General features: G+C 47.0%; 1 protein-coding gene across 1 annotated transcript in view; it reads left to right on the top strand.

The window, feature by feature from the left end:
• The window catches only part of VOPP1 (VOPP1 WW domain binding protein), a 94,012-nt gene that overhangs the window by 3,893 nt on the left and 63,495 nt on the right, over positions 1-26,624 (top strand). The window lies entirely within an intron of this gene.

The raw sequence follows: 26,624 nt of genomic DNA, 5'->3' as shown, positions 1-26,624 counted from the left end.
TTTAAGCAAGGCCACCGTGTGTTTCATAATTATTCTGGCCAATGAACAGCTCTTCTTGGGCTAGAAAGAAAGCAGTGGTCTTGTCTTAGAGAGAGAGGATCGGGAAGGGAGCATTGTCTTTTGCAATTAGGGAAAAATAAGAGGGTTATTGAGTATTTTTCTCAAGTCCTTTGTATTTTGAGGCCCAGGAGTCTTGAAATGAGACCCAAGTCATGTTTTAAGAGTGTTTCCTGTCTCGTGCCAAATGCTTGTTTGTGCCCTGGGATTGCCACGAATGCGGCAGCCTCTGGGTGCCAATTTTCTGAAATCCATCGTTTCAAGCCTCCCACTCTTTAAGAGTTTTTAGATTTCTGAGCAACATGCGATTTGAATGAGAAAGGAGCCTGTAGGGAGTCTGTTAGGGCTGGAAGCTCCACCGGAGGCCGGGGGCGCGAGGATGCGAGGTGGCAGTGATCAGTGAACCTGGTGGCAAGGACGCCACTCCGAAGTGGGGCGAACTGGCTCCCGGTGAGTGAGGAGGTCTCAGAGCTCTGGGCCCAGACCTGGGAGCCTCATGAGCCCTTGCTGTCCTTTGGTTTGTACGCAGCTGGAGGGGGGGCGGTTGGTCAGTGACTCCAGAAGTCCATAGATTAGGCTGGTGGCCACTGGATATCTCACCATGGGGTGGCACGTCATTTTTTTAGAACCCATGTGTGTCCTCTCAGTGAGGCCTACCAAGATCTTGCTCTGACCAAGCCCCTCCTTTTTCTGTGTCTTCAAAACATGGAATTTACTTTCCATAATCTAGTGATCCATTGTGTTAGCTGAAACCGCGCCAGCTCCTGGAACCGTATCTGGCACAGAGCAGGGACTCCATGCGTATTTGAGTGAATAAATAGATCAGGGGGTGATGACCATGGAGAAGAGTCTGAATAGGTCTCTAGAAAGAGAGGGGAAGGCGATCGATAAGCTGTGGACTCTGAAGGGGGCCACGTGTGCTTCGACTTGGAGCTGACTTTTATTTGAATATTTCTAGGGCTGGAAACTCACTGTCTCAAAACAAAGCATCAACTCTGCGGCCCATTTCCGCGGTTAAAGTTTTCTGTTACGTTGAGCAGAAATGTCTGCGCCGTTGCGCCTGGCTCTAGGTCTGTTCCTTGGGCTTTTTCAGAGGAAGTGCCATCACGATGACCGCCCCTCGGCGTCTGAACACAGCTGTGCTGGTCCCCACTGTGTTCCCCTCCAGGCTTCATCTCCGTCTGTCGTTTCTCACAAGATGTGGTTTCGAATTTGAAAACTGCCAAGCTGCATGGGCAGCGCTCAGGAAACCATCACTGTCTGAAAAAAGTGGCTCCTAGAAAACGGCCGCTCAGAGTGAATCCATTTTAAAAGAGGGATCAAAATTTCATAGCTGATAGTGGGGGGAGAAAGCTTGATGGAGTGTTGTTTTGAGAAAACAAAGCCCAGATGAGAAAGATGAATTAATTTGTTGTTTGTCTTATCATTTCTCATTTCTTTTCTTTTTTTCCTTTGAGAGGAGATGCAATTCGGTTTCTTCATTTTTCTTTATTTTTTTTTTAATGGCGGTGCTCGGGATGGAACCCAGGACCTCATGCATGCTAAGCACGCGCTCTACCCCTGAGCTGCACCCTCCCCCAAAGATGAATGAATTTTATCCTAAGAACCCATTTTTAGAATTGAGTCAATTTGGGGGCGAGGAAGGGAGATTCACTTTTCTGCTAAAACCCTGTGATGTGTAACAGCACAGCCTTCACTGGACATTGCAAGTTAAGGGCGTGATCATAGTAAGGGTTTTATTTCTTTTTTTTTTCCCCCAGAATTATTTAGTCTATTAATCAAACCCCACCTTACGTCCACCTCCAGCTTCTCTTGGTCTTTTTAATTCATATCATTTTTCCTTTGGGCATCTGTTGGGTTATTTTTTTTTAATAGGCTTTGTTTTTTTAGAGGAGTTTCAGGTTCACAACAGAATTGAGCAGAAAACACAGAGTTCGCACAGAGCCCTCCCCACCCACACATACGTCCTCCCGACCCTCAGCATCCCTCGTCAGTGTGGCATCTTTGGTGCCATCGGTGAACCAACATGGACACGTTATTATCAACCAACGTCCACAGTTTACATGAGGGTTCACTCTTGATGTTGGACATTCTGTGGGCTTTGCCAGGTGCATGATGACATGTGGCCACCACTACGGTGTCACACAGACTAATTTCATCGCCCTAAAAATCCCTTGTGCTCCGTCTGTTCCTCCCTCCCTCCCTCCCTCCCCCCAAACCCCGTGGAAACCACGATCTTTTTATTGTCTCTGTAGCTGTGCCTCTTCCAGAATGTCATTTGGTTGGAATCGTACGGTTTGTAGCATTTCCAGACTGGCTTCTTTCATTTAGTAACATATCTCTTAAGTTTCTTCTGTGTCTTTCATGGCTTGATAAGCCTTTTTTTTTTTAACTGCACATATATTTTTTAATTCTAATTTACATATATGTACTGTTTATTGTTTCTAAGAATGTTCAGAGCTTTAGCTTTTTGAACTTACATAGTTATCAAAGGAATGAAGCCACCTGTTGGGTTGTTACCAACGGGTACCTGCCACGTCCGTTTGTCTGTTTCATAGGCTTCGTGAGCCACTGCGTCTTTGGGAGATCTGCACGGTCACGGTCACGGTCACGTTGCTGTCCGCTTGCGTGGTATTTGTGTTGGACTGTCCTGGGATCCTGCCCTCTGAGGTTGACCCGGAGCAGCTCGTGCGACATGGCGCTGTCTGAGAAGGGGTGACTTCGGTGCTGAGTGCATTCTGTCAGCCGGCGTGCCTCCCATCTCTTCCCCGCTGGGCCTTGTCTGAGCGGTAGACACACTCCGCCCTGCAGGTGCGGTCTCTCTGGCACTGTCACCGCCCCTGTTTGGACCTTTTCATCGCGAAGAGAAGATAAGCCAAGAGATTCACATTGAGTTTGCAGTTGCAGAGCGGTTTAGCATCATATTTAAAACCCAAATTGAGGACGATATATTGATTCTAATTATATTTTACATTACTTCCTTCACCTCAACTTCTTAAGCCTGTCAACACCTGTCTGAATACTATTTTTTAAAAAATCCAGTATCCTTTATGGTTTTGCTACATCGAGGGTGAAGTATATGGTTAAGATTTTTGACACCGATATCCTTAATTTTTAAAAGTCAGAATTTAGCTGTAAATATGCAGTGTTTTTAAGTGCTTGACCACTTGCTCTTGGTGAAGAAAGACCCAACAAATGAGGGCCTGGAACTCTGGCAAAGTATCTAAATGTGGGGCTTCTTTGCACTCATGCTGCCGAGCAGTCAAGAAGCCTTTTGCGACACCATTGTTTGGTGATCAGGAAACAGTGACCTTTTGCTATTTAAGGAGTCAGGTGGTGGATGAATACAGGGAGGCAGTGAGTATAAGTATATACACTTTCAGGAAATGCAGCTGTGGACTTCAGAGCTTTTGACAAGGGCACAGAACTGAGGTAGTATCTTAGAAATGAGGTTGGATGTTGATTGATGATTGATTTTGAACTTGAAGCACAGAAGACTCCTGCTAGTGATGTTTTGTTTAGATGGTGTCAGTCCATCTGAGCCGCCGTAACAAACTTCAGAACAGTGGGTGGTTTGCAAAGAGCAGAAGTTCTGGAGGCTGGGAAGACAGCAGCCTGGTCCAGTTCTGGTGAGGGACCTCTTCCTGGTTCATACCTGGTTCGTACCTGGCACCTCCTCACGTGGTGGGAGGGACACACAATCTCTGCGTGGTCTCTTTGATAAAAACATTAATCCCATCAACCCTAGTGATCTAATCACACCCTTAAGCCCCCCACCTCCTAAGTCACCACATCGGCGTTAGGATTTCAACGTGAATTTTGAGAGGGGGGGACATGAACATTCAGGCCAGAGCAGGTGGCACCATAGCCCCGTGTTGTGGGATCTCGGTGCTTTGTGGATCGGCTGGGAGCCTTTGGGGTAAATTCCTCAGGCTGTCCTTGGCTTAGCTGAGTCCCTTGTAGGAAGAGAAGGCCCTCGGTGTTGAGGGAAGCTCTGGGAAGGGCCACCGGTTGGAATTTAGCTCCGCACAGGTTGCGCCAACAGATTGTGAACACGGTCAGCTGTTTTTAAGCAAGGTTTTTCGCCCGGGTTTCCTGCCAGAAATGGAGGCTGCACGTCTGCAGAGAGGGAGGGCCCCAAATACCTTTTTGTTTAAAAATGATGCTTTTTTGGCCTTTTTAGTGTATCTGTGACTAGGCTCGGTCATTAGTGGCCGAAACAAAGGAAAGGAAGATTGCGATTACTGTCACCCTTGGCTCTTAATTTTTGCCCTGGGTAAGGTCATCAAAGGGTCCCAACGGGCATTCTCTCCCCGTGTCTATGCTTTTTTGGGTGGTGGGCCGGAAGGCAGCAGCCGCGCAGGTCACATCTTGACTTTTTAACCAAGTGACGATGAGTGACACCCTTTTAGCTCATCTCAGTCTAATGGCGTTTGGTGATTTGTGACCAGTGTTGTCCCAAGAATCAAACCAACCATGGCTTCTCGGAGGGTGGGGACAGATCTCAGATTCTTAAGGGGGGTGGGGAGTGTGTTTGTGAAGCTCTAGTTGTGGTACCTCGTTCCTCAGTCGGATGGAAAAGAAGCAGGGCTGGCAGGGTGTGGCGTGTATGAGGCAGGTCCCCCAGCCTCAGGGCATCCCTGTCTTCGATGAAGCCTCCAGAACCTCAGTCTGCTGTCTGCTGACCTCAAGGTACCATCCAAGAAGTTCAGCCTTACGCTCTCTTTTCAGGAACCCTGGCTTCTTTCTGTTTTTTTTTTTTTTTTTTTAATTTATTTCATGTCGCTTTCCTCCTGACCACTTTTCTCTAGCTCGAAGATTGTCAAAAATTGGGTTTGTATGCTCTCTGGAGGCATTTTCAAAACCCGTATACCCCGTCACACATTTTATGGAATCCTTTGCATTACAGATTTTAAATGATCGATGAATTTATTCCAGTGAGATCAATGGATATTAATCGCTCAGGTATTCTGAAAACTACTTGAAATTAAACTAGAACATCATTCTTTTAATGCATCCAGTGGAATCAAAATATCAGCTGCAATTTGATACTGATTCTTGTGGATGGAGAGTGTCGCCTGCCGTATCAGTAAACAAAGGATGCTGCGGCCGGCAGGCCATCAGCCACTGCAGCTGCCACGACTGGGCACCCTGAGGGGATTCAGGATGCAGAAAAACAGCATACTGGCCTTAGTAGCTAAGGTGCATGTCAAAGAAATGATTTCAAAGAGCCCACACTTTTGCATCTTTCCATACAGAGCAAAGTGCAAAATTCGTTAACTCGAGATGGTCTGGTTTTCTTTAATTAACAGCAATGTTTTGAAGTTCAGACTACCTGGTCTTTGTTGCAGAAACTCCGATACATCCTGGCTCCTCCCTTACCTCTTTGGAGCAGTCCCTCCGAGCTGTCTGAGAGGCTGTCTCCAGGGTTTAAGTCCTCAGTATGTCTGCCGAATAAAACATGATTCTCAAAAAAAAAATAAATAAATAAAAATTAAAAAAAAAAGAAATATGAGACCAAATCAAAAATAGAAGGAAAAAACCCCCATAATTCTCAACTTTCAGGTTGTGCATTTTTCTTCAGTTAACATTATCATTCCTTTAAAAATAGACAAACAAGCTCATCTCTAACAGTTGGAAATTTTGTATCATTTCCTTTTCTTTGACCTTCTGCTTCCATTCTTTCTACCCTGCAGAATTTTAATGAAATCCATGCTTAAGTTTGTTTTTTAATTTCTATCTTTTTTTGTAACAGAAATACGTATCTTGAGTTAATTTTAAAAGCATTTCCTCAGATAAGCCATTCAAAGATTAAAAATTGGAACCTGACTATAACTCAATAAAAAAAATTGGCTAATGGAGTTATCATTACACATTTGATTGAAACAATGTAAATATATTTCAAACTGAATAGTCTTCAACAGACAAGTTTACTGGAAGCGAATTTCTGCATGAGCTGGGTGAGGATTTTTTTTCCAGTTAGATCATGTATCACTGGTAGAAATGGAAGAAGTTTTGTATTGAACTTCTTTTGACTCATGGGCCCAAACCTCATAGTCAGCTATGATCAGGTCATTTTTCAGTTTAGTTGGAAGCAAAGAGTTTAAGAGCAGCGGTAAAGTGTGTTCTGACGGAGACCGCCTCCTTGACAGAACCTCAGTGAGCTTTCTCTGAGGGTCTTCTTGACCAGGCCCCTGGGTTGCCCTTCTGGGTCCGTCTGCACAGAGCCAAGTTCAGCAAGAATCTTGCCAAGTAACACTCCTGCCCTTGGTATCCAAATGCTTTGACCTGCCTTCAGCAAGAATTCTGTTCAATCAGTTTCGCAAAAATGTCCCCGCCCTCAGTGTGTCCTCTCAGTGATTTTCCGCCCCCGACCCCGTCGCTCTGCTCCGTGGCTGTAAACCCCCGTTGGTCCCCGTTGGGTTTGGAGCTGAGCTCCGTCACCCTGTCTGCTAGTGCAGAGTCTTGAGCGAACCCTTCCCTACCGTCTCAGCAAGCAGCAGAGTCAGTCCCCGAGGGCAGGGTTGGTATCTGATGCCCGGGACAGTTTGCAGTTCGAGGGCAGCGCATCCCAGTAAGAGCAGGAGTTGGGGCGAGGTGTGCCTTGCTTTGTAAAGAGGAGAAGGGTGACGGGGAAAGGGGGACCAGCTTGGTCACTTGACCAGCATCTTCACCAGAACCTGAGTTCCCTGGCAGGTCACTTTTAGGAAAAGAGGGCTATGGGAGTTACGGTCTAGAAATTAGGTTTTTAACAGTATGGAGGAGTGTCCGTTAGTTAAGTCTCTGATCCTTTGAGGACCTCCCTGCCTGTCTGATCCTGGGGAGCTTTGAGCCATTACCTGCGCCTTGGGCTGCAGCCCAGAGCGACAGCATGTGTCCCTGGGTGTGGGCCCCAGGCAGCTCTGCTTTCTGAGAGGTGCTTCTGATGAGATGGTGAGATGGGAGCCTTCGGTCCTTCCAGCCAGACAAGACTTGCTCCGGGTCCCTGAAGGCACCACACTTCCTCTGCGCGTTTCCCCTTCCCCCTGACTTTGGCATTTCAGCTCCCACTGTGGTTAAAGACCCTCAGGTGATGTCTGGGAAGACACAGGTAAGAGTTGCAGGACCTGGCCAATCTACTCCCAGAAGCTCCTAGCTCAGGGATCTTCCTCGCCTGCCTGTTAGGTCTTCTTGAGCAGAGACAGGAGGTAAGATCAGAGCTTGGATGTAGAGGTTAGCGCCAGGAAAGAGGGTGGGGGTCTGAGGAGTGGAATGAGGAGGGAGATGAGCTGGAGGGAACGTGCACGTATATTTGAGGTTTAGTGGAAAGAGGTTGAGGCAACGCTGGTGGGATGTCCTGGATGTAAAAGTTAACCATGAAGATGAGCTGAGAAGGGTCTGCACTTCAAGCAGTGGAGAATGCCTGAGAGAGCAGCTGGGGGAACGGTCCCCAGGGAGCTGCATCCTAGCATCTCAGAGCATCCGTGGTGGAGTTGAAGGTGAGCCTTTTTTTTTCTTTCTTTTTTTTTTTTTAATTGAGTTATAGTCAGTTTACAATGTTGTGTTCATTTGTGGTGCACAATGCAATGCTTCAGTCATATGGGAATATACATATATTCATTTTCATATTCTTTTTTACTGTGAGCTACTACAAGATATTGAATATATTTCCCTGTGCTCACAGTATAATCTTGTTTATCTATTTTATATTTACCAGTCAGTATCTGCAAATCTCAAACTCCCAGTTTATCCCTTCCCACCCCGCCCCCACCCCTGGCAACCGCAAGTCTGTATCCTATGTCTGTGAGTCCGTTTCTGTTTTATATATAAGTTCATTTGTCTTTTTTTTTTTTTTTAAGATTCCACATATGAGTGATCTCATATGGTATTTTTCTTTCTCTTTCTGGCTTACTTCACTTACAATGACAATCTCCAGGGCCATTCATGTTGCTGCAAATGGCATTATTTTATCCCTTTTCATGGCTGAGTAGTATTCTGTTGTATAAATATACCACCTCTTCTTTATCCAGTCATCCTTGGATGGACATTTAGGCTGTTTCCACGTCTTGGCTATTGTAAATAGTGCTGCTGTGAACATTGGGGTGCAGGTGTCTTTTAGAATTAGGGTTCCTTCTGAATATATGCCCAGGAGTGGGATTACTGGGTCATACAGTAAGTCTATTTTCAGTCTTTTGAGGAATCTGCACCCTGTTTTCCACACTGGCTGCCCCGGGGTTGAGCGTTTTTGATAGTCCTGTGGATACAGCCGGGAGTCCTGGCTTGCCCCCCAAGTGGCATGGGGACAGACGAATGGGAAGGTGGCACCAGAGTTGGGCTTACTGCTGTGGGCCTGGTGGCGTGTCTGGAGTAAGAGTTCTAGGGGGTTAGTGTTCAGGTGGCTGACAACCACCTCAGGGTCACTGAGGGTCACTGCTGGAGCATGTGAGGCTAGAAGGGGGTTGATGGCTTGGGAAATGAAGACTGCATGATGGTTAAAAAAAAAAATGGAGGTCCCTTGGGAGCCAGGTGAGTCCGTGTGGCAAATCCATCAGACGGGAGCCTTCAGGAGAGGGGGAGGGTGGAGATGCTGTGCTGTGAGCTCTGTGTTAGTTTCCCATGGCTGCCATGACAAATTACCGTACACCGCTGGCCTGAAACAACGCAGATTTTTGTCTTACAGTTCTACAGGTCAGAAGTCTTATATGAGTCTTGCTAAAATCAGGGTGTCAGCAGGGCTGCAAGGCTGCATTCTTTCTAGTGGAGAATCTGTTTCCTCATCTTTCAAGCTTCTAGAGACTTGTCCCCAGTCCTTGGCTGGTGCCCCGTTCTTCCATCTTCAAAGCCGGCAGTGTGGTGTCTTCCAATCTCCCTCACCCTTCTGCCTCCTTCTGTCAAGTACAACGGTTCTCGGGATGACACTGGGCCCACCTGCGTTAGCTGGGGCATCTTCCCAGCTCAGGATCCTTGGCTGATCCCACCTGCAAAGCCCTTCTGCCGTGGAAGCTTCCGAAGATGGACCGGGGACATCTCTGAGGGGCAGAAGAGATTATTCTGCTTACCACAGGGTTGAAAAAAAAATTATTTCTTAAAATATATACTGTACCTGAGCCACTGTTAGTGGCATATTTCTGCAGTTTATTGGCAAATAATGAGGCGGTTCTTTGGGTCACTGACCTGAGCAGTTCAAAGCCTCGTTAAGGATTCGTTGAGTTAAGTTTAGGTCTGTTTCGTGCTCTGAGTTCTTGGTGTTGGTCACCTCAGTGGAAGGTGAGGGTTACCTTCTAACTTTTCTTAGTTCCTTCAGTATCGCGGATAAGGAAGAGGTTTCTGGCACAACGGAGCTGGCTCTGGGTTATTTGATGCCATTGGTGTTTCGACCACTCCCTCGCAGGCAAGGAGCTGCCGTGTGAGCTCATGACCCCCGGGCTTCGGTCAGCTGCGCCGGGTGTGAGGTGCGGTCACCGGGACAGCCGGCCAGGGGCTGTTCCTGGGGGCCTCCTCCTGGGCCGCGGCCCCGGCTGTCAGCGTAACCCTGTGGTGCATTTTGCGCAGCTGCCGGGGGTGGAGGGAAGTTCACAGGGGTGAGTGTCACGGGGCTAGTGCTTTCGGTAGATGGCTCAGGAGCTCACTGAAGCCATCATCGCAGGGAGGTGAGGGTCCCCGGATGAAGCACCGCCTTGACTGTCCACCTTACACCTACCGTCCTGCTGACCTAAGGTGTCTGTGTGCTTGGAGCACACACATGATTGATGCAGTTAAGCCTTCGGAAGGAAGCCTGAAGTATTAGACAGCTTTCCAGTGAAGCTGCTCCTCGCTGACCTTGAACCCTGACCTCCCCTTGGCATTCTCTTGTTGTTTAGCAAGTCCACATTATTGCTGAAAAGGTCTCAGGACACTACTATGGCTCGCTCTTTGACACCCAGCGCCATCAGTGATGCGGGCTCTGGTGGCACCCCTTCAGCATCCCGTGTTTCAGGCCGCGGTCTGAAGTCCTTACCCTGCGGGGTCTGTGTCCACAGGGAGGCTGGGGGCAGCGCGCGGGGGGATCGATGGGTGAGCGTGGGCGGTGGGGATGGCACAGCCCACGGCGCGGTCACGCTGCCTGTGTCCCAGGCTCTGATCGTGGCTCTCGGGAGCCTGAGCACAGATGGCTGGGGTTGGCGTCAGAGCATCCAGGGTGGCAGGGTCCACCTGCTGTTGAACCCCGTGTTGATCTTCCGTGCGGTTGTGAGCATGTACACAAGTCAGTGGGTGTGAAACATTCACGTTATTTGTGTGAGTTTGCGTTTATTTCTCTGGGGGAAGGTTTAAAGTGAGCATCTGAAAAAAACGCAGAAGGATTTCCCTGTGTGTGTTAGACTGTGTTACCAGTTGGGTTACCAGGAGGAAACCCATTCAACTGATGTAAACTTTGAGGACGTGTCTTCTTTCCTCTGGTAACAAGTCCTGCGTGGTTGGGGTCCCCTCAGGGTCAGTTCACGCGGTGGCTCTGTGCTGTCCTCGGGGTCTTTCCACTTTGTCATTCGGCCGTGACTTGGGGCTGGTTCTGTCCTTGTGGTCGCATCGTGGGTGGGGGTAGTTGGTTCTGCACAAGATGCAGATAAGCCAGCTTCTCCAGCGTCTGTTAAGACATCGATGTGTTTGTTCTGTTCCGGCCGAGCGGTGCTACTTGGCTCCCCCAGCCCCAGGTTTTCCCGGTGAGAAACGCGTTTTGGACGAGGACGGTGTTAGATGGGTCCTTAGGGATCAGCATTGTGGAATCAAAAATCAGCCCAGTGATTCAGATGTAAACGTGCAGAAACCTTCTTGCTAGGATGTGGGGTTTTTTAACTGCTTTTTTTTGAAACATCTTACACTGGAGTATTTTTCAGACTCTCCAACATTCTTTACTTTTTCTGACTTAAAAGATGATGGTGGTGATGCGGTAACTAGCACTTCCTGCGTGTTTATTCTGTGCCAAACACTATTCAAATAAAAAAATTTGGGTCTTTCGAATTTTCTTCTTTTCTTTTTTCCAAGTTTACTGAGATCTAGTTGACAAGTTAAAATTTTACGTACATTTAAGGGGTATAATGTGATGGTCTGATATATGTATACATTGTGAAGTGATTGACACAACCAAGCTAATTAACATCGCCGCATACGGTTACCTTTTGTACATGTGTACTGAGAACAAGGCTCTTGGCAAATTAATGGTTTTATTAAGTGCAGTCACCATGCTGTGCTTTAGATCTCCGGAACTTACTCCCCCTACGTAACTAAACTCTTTTTTTTTTTTTTTTTTACCATTTTTTATTGATTTATATAACTGAACTCTTGTACCCTTTAACCAACACCTCCCCATTTCCCCATCCACTCAACTCTTTGGCAGACATCATTCTGCCCTCTTTGCGAGTTTGACTTTTTTAGATTCCACGTGTACGTAAGATCGTGTGGTTTTTGTCTCTGTGAATCTCCTTATTTCATTGAACCTAATGTCCTCCAGGTTCATTTGTGTTGTCCAGTGGCAGAATATGCTTTTTAATGGCCGAATAATATTCCATTATAAATATATTAGTATATATTTTAAATAAATATGTTTATATATAAATAAATTACTTTTATTTAAACATGTTATTTATGTAACTTTTATTTAAATAAGTAAATATTGTGTGTGTGTATATATATATCATATTTTCTTTTTTTTATAATTTTTTTTGCATTGGGGGGAGGTAATTAGGTTTATTTATTTTCAGAGGAGGTACCGGGGATTGAACCCAGGACCTCACGCCTGCTAGGCAGGTGCTCTCCCACTTGAGGTGTACCGCCCCCCCCCACATCACGTTTTCTTTATCCATTCATCCACTGGGCTTACTTTGTTTTGTGATCTTAGCTATTGTGGAAAATGCTACAGTGAACATGAGGGTTCAGATATCTCTTCAAGATAGTAATTTCATTTCCTCTGGATTTGTACCCCGAAATGGGACCGTTGGATCTTGTGTTCCCTCTGTTCTTCATTTGCTGAGGAATCTCCACACTGTTTTCCATAGTGGCTGCACCAATTTACATTTCCCACTGATGGTTTCCTTTGCTCCATCCATGAGGTGATAACCTCATTGTGGTTTCGATTTACATTTCCCTGATAATTCATGATGCTGGGTACCTTTCCCTGTGCCTGTTGGCCACTGTATGTCTTCTTCGGGAAAATGTGTATTCAGGTACTTTGCCAAATTTTTATTGTTGTTTTTGTTGTTGAATGGTTTAAGTTCCTTGTCTATTTTACATGTGAACCCCTTGCCAGATGTACGGTTTACAAATATTTCCTACCACTTTCTAAGCTGCCTTTTCACCTTGTTGACTGTTTCCTTTGCTGTGCAGATGTCGTTTAGTTAGATGTGGTCATGCCTGTTAATTTTTGCTTTTGTTGCCTGTGTGTTTGGTGTCATATTAAAAAAAATAACAATATGGGTAAGACCTATGTTAAGGAGCTTTCCCCCTATGTTTTCTTTAGGAGTTTTATAGTTTTAGCTCTTAAAATTTAAGGCTTTAAACTTGGAATGCTTCGATCTGTTTGGAATTTTTTTTGTGAACTAACACGTGCTCTATCTTGCAGGATGTTTTGTATGCACTTGAGAAGTATGTATGTTCTTCTACTGTTGGTGGAAAGTTCTGGATATGTCCTTTAGGTCCATTTGTTGTGCAGTGTACTTAGGCTGCTTCCTTCCTGACATTCTCCCTGGGTGACTGATCCATTTGAAAGTGGGATCTTGAACTCTCCTAGTATTACTGTACTGCTGTCTATAATTCCTTTCAGGTCTGTCAATATTTGCTTTATATATTTAGATACTTTGATGTTGGGTGAATATTTATAACTGTCATAGCTTCCTGTTGAATTGACCTTTTATCATTATATAATGACCTTTTTAGTCTCTTTTGACAGTTTTGACTTAAGGTCATTTTTATCTGATATAAGAACAACGGAGCCTTGAACATTTTGGCGGATAGGGTGCCAACTGCCCACGCATTTGAAAATCCACATGTAACTTTACAGTGAGCTCTCTGTATTTGCAATTCCACATCCATGAATTCAACCGTGGCTCGTGTAGTCCTTATTTAGTATGTATGTATTGAAAACAATACCAGTAAAAAAAAAAAAAAGGAAGAAAGAAAAAAGAAAAAGACAAATGAACATAAATACAAAACAGAAACAGACTCATAGACATAGAACACAAACTTGTGGTTGCCAGGGGGGAAGGGGTGGGAAGGGACAGACTGGGATTTCGAAATTTGTAGATACTGACAGGCATATGCAGAATAGATGAACAAGATTATCCTGTAGAACACAGGGAAATATATACAAGATCTTGTGTTAGCTCACAGCAAAAAAGAATGTGACAATGAATATATGTACGTTCACGTATAACTGAAAAATTGTGCTCTACACTGGAATTTGACACAACATTGTAAACTGACTATAACTCAATAAAATAAAATTTAAAAAAAGAAAGAAATGAAAGCAACACCAGTGTATTATGTAAGAGGACTCGTGAAGTTCAAACTGGTGTTGTTAAGAGGGTCAGCTTATAGACACCGCGTTCTCTCTTGGTTACCATTTGCATGGAATGTCTTTCCGTCCCTTTGAGCCTCTGTGTGCTTTTAAAGCTCGAGTCTCTCGTGTGCAGCATACAGCTGGGTATTGTTTTTCCATTCATTCAGCCACTCTGTTTTTTTTTTGATTGAAGAATTTAATCTAAATTTAAATTATTAATTATTAACAGGTAAGAACTTACTCTTGCAATTTTGTTTATTATTTTCTGACTTTTTTTTTTTTATAGTTTCTTTGCTTCTTTCCTGCCTGCTTGCTTTCTTCCTTTGGGATTCGATCATTTTTTGCAGTATTTCCTTTGCGTCATTTCTCTTAAGCTTTCGTTCCTATGCTGTAGGCTTTCGCTTGGTGGTTACCATGAGGTTTATATAAAACAGCTTACAGTTCTGACAGTCTAATTTAAGCCAGTCACTTACCTTCAGCTGCACACAAGAAGTCCCCACAGCACATTGTATGCTACGGATGTCAAACTTCTTTTTGTATTTGTCTGTCCACTAACAAATCATCGCAGCCGTAGCTGTTTGTAATATTTTTGTGTCTAACTTGCATACTCGAGGTGAAAGTAATTTTCCCACCAGCACTGCTGTATTAGAGTGTTTTGAATTTGATTATGTGTCTACCAGTGAGTTTGATGCTTCCGTTACGTTTTCGTGTTCCTCAATCAATAGCCTCCTTTCATTTCAACTGGAAGAATTCCCTTTCGCGTGTCTTGGAAGACAGGTCTAGCGTGATGAGTCAGTCCCTCAGGTTTTGTTTATCTGTGAAAGTCTTTATCTTGTCATCATTTCGGCAAGAGCAGGTTTGCTGCGTGTAGAATTCTTCATTGGTCATCTTTTTCTCTCATCACTTTGAATATATCTTTGAATTATCCCAGTATCTCCTGGCTTGTAAGTTTTATACACTCATAGAAATCCACTTACAGCCTTATAGGGGTTCCTCTAATTATAAATCTTTTTTCTCTCGCTGCTTTTAAAACTTCCGCCTTGCATTTGACTGTTGATAATTTAATTAGTGAACTCCCTGCCCTTTTCTCTCTTCCCTCCTTCTCAGAGCCCCGTGGTACATCTTTTGATTTGCTTATTGGCGTCTCGTACGTCCCATAGGCTTTTTTTCACTTTTTCTCATTTTCGCCTTTTCACTCTCCCTGGGTAATTTCAGATGACCCGTCTTTGAGTTCACAGATTCTTCCTTCTGCTTGATCGCAGAGTGTTGAAGGAATCTACTGGATTTTTCATTTTGTTCGTTGTGTTCCTCAGCTCCAGAATTGGTTTGGGTCTTTTTTTTTTTTTATGATTTCTATCTTTTGGTTGGAATTCTCATCTCATTCGTGTAGCATTATCCTGATTTTGTTGGATTATGTGCCTGTGTTCTCTTGTAGTTTGCAGAGCTCCCTTAAGGCAATTATTTTGAGTTCGTTGTAGGGCAGAGTCATTGATTCCCAGTTCTTTGTGGTTGGTTTCTGTGGTGGCTCATGGTTGCCTGACTCATTGTGGTCCACGAAGCCTGGCATTGCTGTCTGTGCATTTGAAGGAGCAAACCCGTCCTCCTGTCTTAACAGGCTGATTTTAGGGGGACCCAAGACTGGTGGGGTTGCCTTTGCACCTGAATTTGAGCCGGGCTGGAGCCTGGTCACGCGGCTGCTGTCAGATCTATGGTTGTGTCCACCATGGGCAAGCCCATTACTCTCTGTCCCCTGGGCGACGGGACTGCCTCCAAGCCTGTGGTTGGGCAGGGCTGCAGCCTGGTCACAGTGCCACTTCAGGGTCTGTGTTGGAGGTCCTGTTACCAGGGACGTGGGCGCGTGGGGCCCCTCCTGGCCCCTTGGCAGCTTGGCTCTGTGCAGGACCACGGCCAGGCTGGGCCAGAGCCAAGTCCACGGGGGACAGAGCTGCGTTGGGCCTGTAGCCAGGGCTGCCGTCGGCCAGCCTGCCTTCTCCAGGTCTTGGTCTTGGGCTTCACCCCGGTTTTGCAGCTTCCTGCCTGAATCGAAAAGCTCCCACGAAGACACTGTTGCCTGTGGATGGATGCCAGCTTGTTCTTTAATGGGGGGGGGGCCGGGGCGTGAGCTGGGGACCTTTTACTCTACGTCACGCGGATATCCTGCCAAACACTGCTTTAGACACTTGGCGTTTCATCTCTACCGCCCTTCTCTGAGCGTAGTGCTGCGTTGTGTCCATTTTGCAGATGAACCAACTGAGGCACAGAAGATGAAGAAGCTTTCCCACGACTTTCCAGCTAGAGCCAGGATGCTAACCTCATCAGACTGATTTCAGAGTCTGTGTCCTTAAATACTGTGGTCCCCCTGCCCCAAATGTATATATTTATATTATAATAATAATAATAATAATAATAATAATAATAATAATAATAATAATAATAATAATAATAATAATAATAATATTTTCTTCTCTGGGGGTCTTGTCTGGCCTGGCCTGGCCTGGAAGGAGGTCCTGCTGGATGGTTCACATTTAGGGCTTTCTGGTTCTTAAGAGTCTGAGAAACTCAGCCATGTTACCCTAAGTGGTGCGTCTTTATTGTGAATAGGATGTGGAAACGAGGAAGATGGAGAGTCTGGCTCATGGAATCCAGAAACGGATAAACCAGCTTAAGATCAGGAAGGCAGCTCAGGAACTAGTGTGCCCCACTGGGTTGTCTCTGTGGCCTCTGTGTCACATCTTCTGCGCGGCAGCCCTGCCAGCCTCCCCCTCCCCCAGACCCCCACGTCACCAGCTCGGCTGCGCAGGTGGCAGGCAAGGCGGTGGCCTTCTGCCTCGTAACTGTGAGCGCGTGGTCCCTGCACAGGCGAGGTGGGAGGCCCTGGGCACACGTCCCCACTGGGCCGTCGCCAAGCACGGGCTATTAGGAGAATCTGTTGGCAAACATCTTATAATATGTGTAAAAGAAAACAAGTGGGTGTTGATTTATAGACAGTTTGGCCTTATTTGTTAATTTGTATTTGTGTGCTTTGTTTTACTTTCACTCACTGAAGAAATTCTAGTGCAAGCCGTCTTTAAATCAGTAGGATTATAGTCCTTGAAAGGCCTCTGTAAGTAGAAATTATGTGAGTGAAATTTGGTCTCTTTTTAAAATTCATCGTAAAGCATTATGCTCGCAGCCAAAGGCATACTGCTCCTGTGAAAGAAACTGGCCGCCGCTGTGCTTAATAAGGGGGCCGGGGGCCGGGGAGTTGGGGGGTCCCGGGGCTGAAGAGGCTTTGACAGGGGGACACTTCGGGACAAGGCCACCCAGGACAACGCGCCAAACCAGGATGGCACTTGCGCCCATAAGAGCTGGGTCTGACCCGTGCCCACGGTGTGCCGCGTGCCTTACCTGTGTTCCCCACGGTAACCCTGTCACACGGTCACTCCGCTGCGGCTGAGAAGTTAGGTGATTTGTTAAAGGTCACACGTGCAGTAAAAGGAGATGGGGGTTTTCTGTTTAGTTTCGACATGTGCGGAAACTGAGGCACTGAAGCTTAAAGACTGTTGCAAGTAGGCATCCGCAAAGCCCTGTTATGCTTCGTGGGCTGGTGTCTGATGGGGGAGGGGGAGGGGGAGGGAGCAGCCGTGCTGCCCGGTGGGGTGTGTGCCGACACGGGTCCCCGCCTTCCGTTCCGGCCCATGGTTTGCCGCTTTCTTTCAACTACTTCTCTGAAGTCTGCAGACAGGCTGATAATTTAAAAAAAAATTTTTTTAGAGACTTTTAAAAAGTGTATTTCTCCAATAGCCAAGACTTGGAAGCAACCTAAGTGTCCATCAACAGAGGACTGGATAAAGAAGCTGTGGTGTATTTATACAATGGAATATTATTCAGCCATAAAAAAGAATACAATCACAACATTTGCAGCAACATGGATGGACCTGGAGAATGTCACTCTAAGTGAAGTAAGCCAGAAAGAGAAAGAAAAATACCATATGAGATTGCCTATATGTGGAATCTAAAGAAAGAAAAAAAGAAGACACTAATGAACTCATCTACGAAACAGAAACAGACTCACAGACATAGTAAACAATCTTATGGTTACCCCAGGGGAAAGGGGGTGGGAAGGGATAAATTGGGAGTTCAAGATTTGCAAATATTAACTGTTATACATAAAAATAGGTAAACAACAAGTTTCTTCAGCATGGGGAACTGTATTCAGTATCTTGCAGTAACCTTTAACGAAAAAGAATATAAAAACATATGTATGTATGTGTATGACTGAAACATGACGCTGCTCACTAGAAATTGACACATTGTAACTGACTATACTTCAGCTTAAAATACATGTATATATATTTCTCTGTGAAACTTGTTCCCGATGGGTTTGTCTTTTGGCTTCCAAGCATGTTTTACTGTAGTGGTTTAACGTGGAAACAGCACGTCTTGGTGAAGGTGACATTGCCTGCTCCTTCCCTTCCCGGCGCACAGCAGAGTTCCCTGCCCCCGTGGTTCTTCCTCCTGCACCCCCTTCCCGCACCTCTCACGTGCACCTTGGCTGCTGACGTCCTCCAGGCTTGGTTGAGGACCTCTTCCTCTTCTCATTCTCTGAACGATCCTGAGGGATCTCAGCCTCCTCTAAATCTTCCATCACGTTATTTATGCCGTCTCCCAAATCTGTGCTTCTAGCCTGAGTTCCCTGCTGAGTGCCGGCCCCTGGGGATCCAGTGGTGTAATAGGAATCTCTCAGATCCTGTATCCGAAAGAGAGCCCATCCGTGGATTTTTATCTGTCGGCGGGCCCTGCCACGCACCCGGCATGCTGCCCCAGAGACCTGGACCGTTCCAGCCCCACCCTCTGTGTGGTCTCTGCTGTCCCCAGTCCTGCGACTCGCCCTCCTCCCGGGTCCCAGAACTCACCTCTCTCAGGCCTCCATCTGGCTTGCCTGCCTCAGTCCAGGCCCTTCTCCCTGTGGGGGACCCTCCTTCTTCTGCCTGTATGATCGTTTGAAACCCTAATCCAGCCTGTCACTTCCTTACTGGCAATCCACAAGTGGCCCTGAAATTCCGCCCCACCTTAGTTGACGGTGCCCATCGGCACCTGTCCATTCCTTAGGGAGTGCGTGGTGGTGTGACCGTGCTGACCCTCGGCTGGCTCCACGCCCTTGCCTGAACCAGCTGCTCCGTCCAGGAGTGAGGGAGCAGATATCACACATTTTTAAGTGTGTTTTATCGTAGGAGAATTAACTGATCATTGTACAAGTTTCAGAGCCTGTCTTGTCAGCAGTAAGCAGGTGAGGAAGGGAGGGCCTGTGAGTAGCAAGTTCTCTCTGCCTCTCCTCTTTGTCGGGGATCACAGCCCCGGATAAGCTTTCACAATTTGGAAATCACAAAGGGTGAGAGGGAAAGAGATCCAAGACTGCAAAGTTTGAACAGGGTACGTTGCTAAGCTGCAACTAGGACGTGCAGTCTTTCTCGGGGGCACCCACTGATTTGTGCAGTATGCCACCCGTCATACTGAACAGGGCAGACCTGGGGGCCGTCCTGCTGTGAGGCTCCAGGGTCTGCTGGAAGGAAATGATGGCTGACTGTGAGGCCCCAGGAGGAGAGTGAGTGAACGTGTGTGTGCACGCATACATGTGTATACGGGGTGTGCGTTGAGGGTGGAGGAGAGGGAACACAGTGGAATCAAAAGTGGGGGGCCTTCTTATATGGTGATGCGTGACAAGTAGCCGTGGGGGGTGGGGCTGCTGGGGTTGAAGACACGGAATGGGGGCACCCGGCAGGCTTGCGGGCCGTATTTACTTCTGACCCCCAGTTTGTCTTATTGGTTTTGGTAAAGGAAATATTTAAAGTAAAACCAAAATATTTAGGCCTAGGTGTGTAATCAAAATTTTATTCGTCTTGCAGCAAATGAATTGGCACATGCAGCCAAACCTAGTAACTTTGTCTCAGGGGCTGTGTTGTAGGTAAACAGCCCGTTTCCCCAGGCTCGTCTTTCCCTCCCTTTGAAAGCAGGCCTCTTAACAAAGATTGTTCACTGGTGCGGATTCCATCAGCCTGCCCTGACTCCTCGTCATACGCGGTGCAGGAGAAATAACAGAATAACTTGGGAATCTGAGGTTTGCAGATACTAACTACTGTATATAAAATAGATCAACAGGTTTCTACTGTACAGCACGGGGAACTATATTCAATGAAAAAATATGAAAAGGAATATGTGTATGTTCATGTATGACTGAAGCATGTGCTGCGCACCAGAAATGGACACAGCATTGTAAACTGACTGTACTTCAATAAAAAAATAAAGTATGTGTTTTACACACACACACACAGAGAACATATCCCTGTTAAATTCTGTGAGGTGGTGGAAGTAAGTAGGGGCATTAAAAACTTTCCCCCCCAAAAAATAAAATTAAAAAAAAAAGCTTTCCCCCAAACCTCTCCTTTTTGCAAAAAAAAAAAAAATTGTTTTTCTTTTCAACATTTTTTTATTGAGTTATACTCATTTTACAATGTTGTGTCAAATTCCAGTGTGGAGCACAATTTTTCAGTCGTATGAACATATATATATTCATTGTCACATTTTTTTCTCTGTGAGCTACCACAAGATCTTGTATATATTTCCCTGTGCTCTACAGGATAATCTTGTTTATCTATTCTACATTTTGAAATCCCAGTCTGTCCCTTCCCACCCTCCACCCCCTTGGCAACCACAAGTTTGTATTCTATGTCTATGAGTCTGTTTCTGTCCTATATTTATGTTTTTTTTTTTTTTTTTTTAGATTCTGCATATGAGCGACCTCATATGGTATTTTTCTTTCTCTTTCTGGCTTACTTCACTTAGAATGACATTCTCCAGGAACATCCATGTTGCTGCAAATGGCATTATGTTGTCATTTTTTATGACTGAGTAGTATTCCATTGTATAAATATACCGCATCTTCTTTATCCAGTCATCTGTGGATGGACATTTAGGCTGTTTCCATGTCTTGGCCATTGTAAATAGTGCTGCTGTGAACATTGGGGTGCAGGTGTCTTTCTGAAGTAGGGTTCCTTCTGGATATATGCCCAGGAGCGGGATTCCTGGGTCACACAGTAAGTCTATTCCTAGTCAAAAAAAAAAAAAAATTCTTGAATCCAAAATTTAAAAATAGCCGACACAATAGATGAATTATGGTTCCTTTCTAGCAATGCCTCCTGGCAGTGTCACGTGCACTGGCAACGAGGTTATGAGATATAATTAACTCCTGGGCCTACACAGTCACTCCCTGAATGTTTCCAAGCTTAATACATTTTAGAAAGAGTGACAGTTGTAATTATGTTGTCAAGCGTTTGTCGTTTTCTGCTGTAGGAACACCGCTGAAACCCAGATGGAGAGCTCCACCCGGACTCTGAAGGGTGCAAGGCACGAGTGTTGGTTGTATGTCTTCCCCAAAGTGTGTAAATGTTTATCAGCAGTGTGTAGACAGCCCCGTGTAGACTTTTTCCTTTGGGTTCAAGGGTCCAGTCTAGGCGATCCTGTGTCTTGTCCCCCCAGTGTACTGTCACCTTCCTGACTTCAGCACAGGTGGCTCTTGGAGGTCCCCTGCGGGGAGCAGGGCTCCCCCGGCCACCTTGTCACTTTCTTCCGTGAGTGAGTTCCCCGTCAGCAACCTGGGAGATCAGACTCCTGCCTTAGGAGCGAGGTCGGGCTGCACGAGCTGAGGTCTAATGCCCAGTTTTTGGAGGTGATGTAAATGTGGTAGGAAAAAGGGCAGCTTTGGAGCCAGGCAGACCTGAGTTTTAAACCGGTTCCAGCCTTTCATTTTGGGGGTCATGTCACTTAGCTTTCCTGGACCTCATTTGTGACACCGGGGTCCCCAGCCTGGCCCCCAGCGCTGGGCCTCCACCTCTCCATCGTTTGTTACCAGTTTAATGGGGAGGGTACAGCTCAGTGGCAGAGCGCATGCTCAGCATGCGTGAGGTCCTGGGTTCAATCCCCGGTCCTGCTGTTAAAAATAAATATACCTAATTTTTTACAAAAGCAAACACCCACTTTGCCTTGTCTTCCTGCTTCAGCTTCCAGTACCCCCAACCCCAATTCGATGCGTTTCTGTTTGCCCCCTGCTGCACCAGAGAGGGAAGCAGGCTTGCCCCCTCCCCACTCAGGGTTGCTTGTAGGAAGAAGGAAAAAGATGTCCCTTCTCTGATTTTCTGCACTTAGACTTCTCCTTGGATGGGAAGATTGACCTTTGAGATACGCTCCCGGAAGTGCTCAGAATCCGATTTGGCACTGAGCACACTGTGTGCTGTTTCAGCCCACGAGGAAATCTGTGGGGAATTTGCCAACCAAACAGGAATATTCCATGTTTTCACGGAAGAACCCAACCCCGTTGCTTCTGGTGGGGCTGTTGCCTCCTCTGGGAATGCCCTCTCTCCCTGGCTTTCTGTTCTCATTTCAAACACGTCCCCCTCCAGGAAGCCTGCCCTGATCTCTCAAGCCAAAAGGAATCTCCGACTTCCAAACTTCATAGTTAAACCATTACGATATTTATTATGAAAATAAAACGAATGCATTCTAATCATAGAGTAATTTTAAAGCAGAGAAATATGCAGAGGAACAAAACCGAGCCCCTCCTAATTCACCAAGACAGGAGCCATTAACCTCGAATGACGTCTCCTTGCAGCGTTTGTTTTCTGCATTATTCATACAGTGGTCACAGCATGCGTAAAGTTTCGCATTCTTCTGTCATGAGCACTTGCATTCCATTAAAAATTACCCCATAAACATGTCAGTGGCTCTGTAGTATTTTGAGGTGGTTTTTGATGAAGTCATCCATTCTCCAGATGCTGAACATTCAGCTTGTTCCCCATTTTCCTAGGTTTTCAGGATCCTAAGATCAGCCTCTTTGTGCATTTGGGATTTTTATTTTATTGTATTTTATTTGTTTTGGAGTTTTTTTTAAGGTAGATTTCTAAAAATGGAATAACCAGACAGGCCAGAGCTGATTGACAGATTTAAGGGCATCTGCTATGTCTTACCAGCTTGACTTTCAGAAAGTTAATTTTTTTTTTAATCAAGTTTATTCTCCCTCCGGCAGCATGTATGATTGCCAGGTCAAATGCTGTATGTTTGCTCATTTGGACAGAAGTAAGTTTTCCCCACGTTACGAGACACAGAGGTTTAAAACACCAGCACGTGCGTGCGGACACTGAAGGTGTCTTTCAGAGGCGGGCTGACCATCCGCCCTGTGCCCAGGCTCTCATGGCAGGTAGACTGGCCTGTTGGCTGATGTTGTTACCCCTTTGGTTCTGATGGCCGAGTTATGCAATGTGAGGAAGCCGGATTCCGCCCAGAGTCCTTGGACCAATGCTGTGCCCTCTCCCCAGCACGGGTGTTGTCTGGCAGCCCCCCTCGCTGTGCCCAACTGTTCTGGCCCCCGGACCTCCGGCACCTGGGCTCCGGGGGCACCCTGGGGAGCAGCCCGGTCTTGATGTGGGCGACCCAGGGGCTGCTTTCCTGGACAAGGCTCTCAGTCCCTGCAGTGAGCCTGATGGGAATGGGTGGAAATGAGCCTTTTCCTGATTTGGGAGTCCCTTTTTTTTCTTTAGAAAGGATGAGAGTGCAGGCTTTTAAATACACAGATTTTTTTTTATATATATATATAAGGGGGATTTATTTTAGAATATTTCCATGCTCTCTCGTCTGGGAAGAAGGCAAAGTATTCTCCGTAGAGTTGGGTGTCTGTTTAGAATGTAGTTTTGGGGGCAAGGAAGTACCTCCTTTTGTTCGGTGCTCAGGGTAAGTGTCCAGTGCTCGGAGTGTCAGCCACTGTAGCCCTGCCCCTCCGGGTCACCCTGGGGAAGGTGGTGGAGATGGGCAGGCTGTTTCCAAGGGTGGGAAAGGAGGGGAGAGCTCTGAGAACCCAGAGCCTGGTTCGGCCCCAGTTGCAAAAATGATACCTAAGGGTCCCTTCCTTCCTCAGCCTTTGTCCAGACAAGTCACAGACTTGGGGGTTTGGGCTGAAACCGAGCCATGGGCCACGTGCATCCGTCACCAAGTCTCCTGTCCCACGGGGTGTGATGTCTGACCTGGGGTCACTTGCCCTAAGGGAGGGGCGAATGGTGAAGGGCCCGGGGCCCTCCTGCCCCGTGCCTGTCTATCTGAGCGGGCCTTTGCTCTAAGAGCCGGAGTGTGTTCAGTGCTTGGTAATGGTTTGTGATGATCTCGTCCTGGGTCCCTCATGAAACCTTTAGGTAATTTGGGGTCCATTTGGAGCACCTGGTCCCCAGCTGCCTGGACTATCCATTATCCGCTAGCAAACCTCTCAGACTTGTGTTCTTTGCTAGGCTGGACCCCCACGTGATCTTGCCCAGTGCCTACACCCCCCAACATCCCTGTCTTTAGGTGGCTGGTGCCCTCCGGGCCCTGCGTCTCCAGGTGGCTGCCCCCCCAAGGCCCTGCGCCTCCAGGTGGCTGGTCCCCCCAGGCCCGGTGTCTCCAGGTCGCCGGCCCCCACTGTGGCTGCGCTAGGCTGGTCATAGACGTGAATGGTGATGAAATAAGGCCTCCTGCTTCCCCCTTAGGGGTGTGGGTTTTGCTGGTCATTGGGAGATGCTGGTTTTTCATTATCCTGAAGTGCCTGTTGCAGGTCCCATGATATTTGCCTCATGTTTCATGGACCCCCGGCTTCGTCGCATCCTGAGTGATGGGAAAGAAGTGGCATGACCTTGCCTCATCGTGTGAAGGGCATGTTGGGACCCGGGTGGGAGGGACAGGGTAGGTACCACTCGTGGTCTGGGCGATTGTGGACAGGCCTTTGGGCTCTTCAGAAAAGTTGGAAATCTAGGTTTTTCTGGAGAGTTTCCTTATCTTAACAGTGCTGTGGGCCAAGCAGAACAAACACGTCCACCAGCGGCCGTTGAAGCTGACCGTTCTTAAGTCACCTGCCAGCAAGGTTTGAGTGATTGCTACACGTGGTTCTGTGTGTTCAGAGGTCTCTGTAAAAGGTATTTTCTTGCTTTTATTTATTTACTTTTTTTTCGAGTTTACGTGATTCTGTAACTCCCAAGAAGCTGGCTATCAGTGTACAGAGACTCAAGTTTAAATTATTGACCCCTATACTTACATGTTGGAGAACAGGACTTCACTGTAAAATTAGCCAAAATGTCCTGCCGTCGTCTTCCAAGTGGCAGCACAGAAAAGAGCCTCCGAGGTCGCCTGGCTGCCCCTCCTCCTCTTCCCGCCTCGTGGGGGTGGGGGGTGTCCTGCTGGGGGGAATTTATCTGAAAAACCTGGAGTCTTTTTTGACTTTCTCCCCAGCCCCAGAGTTGGGACAGGGCGTGACCTGGGTGTCACGATATCCAACCCACCACTGCTGCCTGGAGCTGTCCGGGGGCTGCTCAGATCCAGGGCGGAGGGGTGACGAATGGCCTCGGCTGCTGCCACGCTGGGCTCCCGGCACACGGCGTGGGCCAGGAGGGCTGACTGTCCCCTCAATTCTGGGCTCCGGTGCTGCTGGCTCAGTCATCTGCAGACCGAGGCTTCCGCTCACCCTCCAGATGCCCGCCCCGCACCCCCGCCTCTGCTCAGGGTGTTTCACAGCCGGGAGCCTTCATTCAGGCGTTACTCTTGTTTCTTTGTTTTGGGCACGATATATCTGTATATTTTTTAATCAGCTTTTTAACTTTGGAAGAATTTTCGATTTATAGGAAAGTGTCAAAGCTAATACAGACTTCCTGCATACCTCTCAGCCATTTTCCACTGATCTCACGTCTGACTTCACCACACTGTATTTGCTAAAAAAAAAAAAAAACCCAAAACCAACACAACCTACATTGGTAATGTTACCATTACTGAAACTTCTGGCTTTTATTTCTGTTCCCCGGCTTTCCTACTTGGGTCTCTCTCTGTCCCATGCTGAAGTGAGGCCAAGTCCAGCTTTGCCCAGACTTCCCGCCTTCCCCTATTCTTTGTGTGTCCCCTTTGTGTAACCATTCTCAACTTGGTGGACTCCCTGGCAGTAATTACGTGTTCATTTGTGGGCTAATTTTTAAACACAAGAGCCGTCAGCCCTGCCTGGTGACGGATCTGTCCGTTTAGAAGGTGTACACCTCGGGGGAGGGGAAGGCTCAGTGGCAGAGCGCGTGCTTAGCACGTACAAGGTCCTGGGTTCCACCCCCAGTCCCTCCATCAAAATAAAAAATAAATAAACCTACTTACCTCCCCCCCAAAAAACAAACAAACAATAGAAGGTGTACAACTTGCACTGATGTGGCTGGGAGCATCTCAGGGAGCTTCGAGGCTGACTAGGAACCAGGGTGCCACCCCGAGCTCCGTCGGATGCATAACTAGTGTGGCCCGCAAGCTGGGACTCCAGCGGCAGTCCTGTCTGTTTTATTTTTCCAGTCACACCAGGGTGTAAGCATACATGTGAATTCAGTTACGCAGGCCAGGCCAGAAAGGGAGAGCAGGAGAGGAGACAGCTTCGACTGTGCCCGGGCCGTGCCGGGGCTGGTGGCACACCTGGGGGAGGCCCCGGGACAGGAGGGGAGCGCCTTCACCTCGCAGCACTGGGGTCCTCACCTCATCTCCCCAGGGACCTTCTTGGATAGAAACGGTGTTCATTTCAGCTTGTTTTTGACTATAAATGACATTTGTCGTATGTTGCTGGTGGGGTTTTTTTACTGTGTTTTATTTTTAAAAAAGGAACATATGCCTATCAGTTGAGAAGTTTAATAGTGCCAGAGCTTCAAACTAAAAATGATGCAGGAAAAACAGATGTGAGGCGAGAGGAGGGCCGTATTCCAGGTCTCTGTTGAGTCCCCAGAACACACCCTGCCAAGTGTGGGTCCTTGGCTTCGTGCAGGAAAGAATTCACGTGTGAGCCACAGTTGAGTAAAGGTAGATTTATTTAGAGAGAGACACGCTGCATAGAGCGTAGGCTGTCTCAGAAGGCGAGAGAAAGGCCACGAGGTGTGCGGGTTGGGGGCTCAGGTTGGAGCCAAAGCAGGCGCACACTCCATAGACAGAGTGGGGGCCGCCTCCTTTATATCCTTTTATGTCATAGTCACGTCCAGTGTCGCCACATCCCTGTCGACAC

Source organism: Camelus bactrianus, chromosome 36 (genome assembly GCF_048773025.1).
Source record: "Camelus bactrianus isolate YW-2024 breed Bactrian camel chromosome 36, ASM4877302v1, whole genome shotgun sequence".
NCBI lineage: Eukaryota > Metazoa > Chordata > Mammalia > Artiodactyla > Camelidae > Camelus > Camelus bactrianus.
This window is presented reverse-complemented; position numbering and strand designations above follow the sequence as displayed.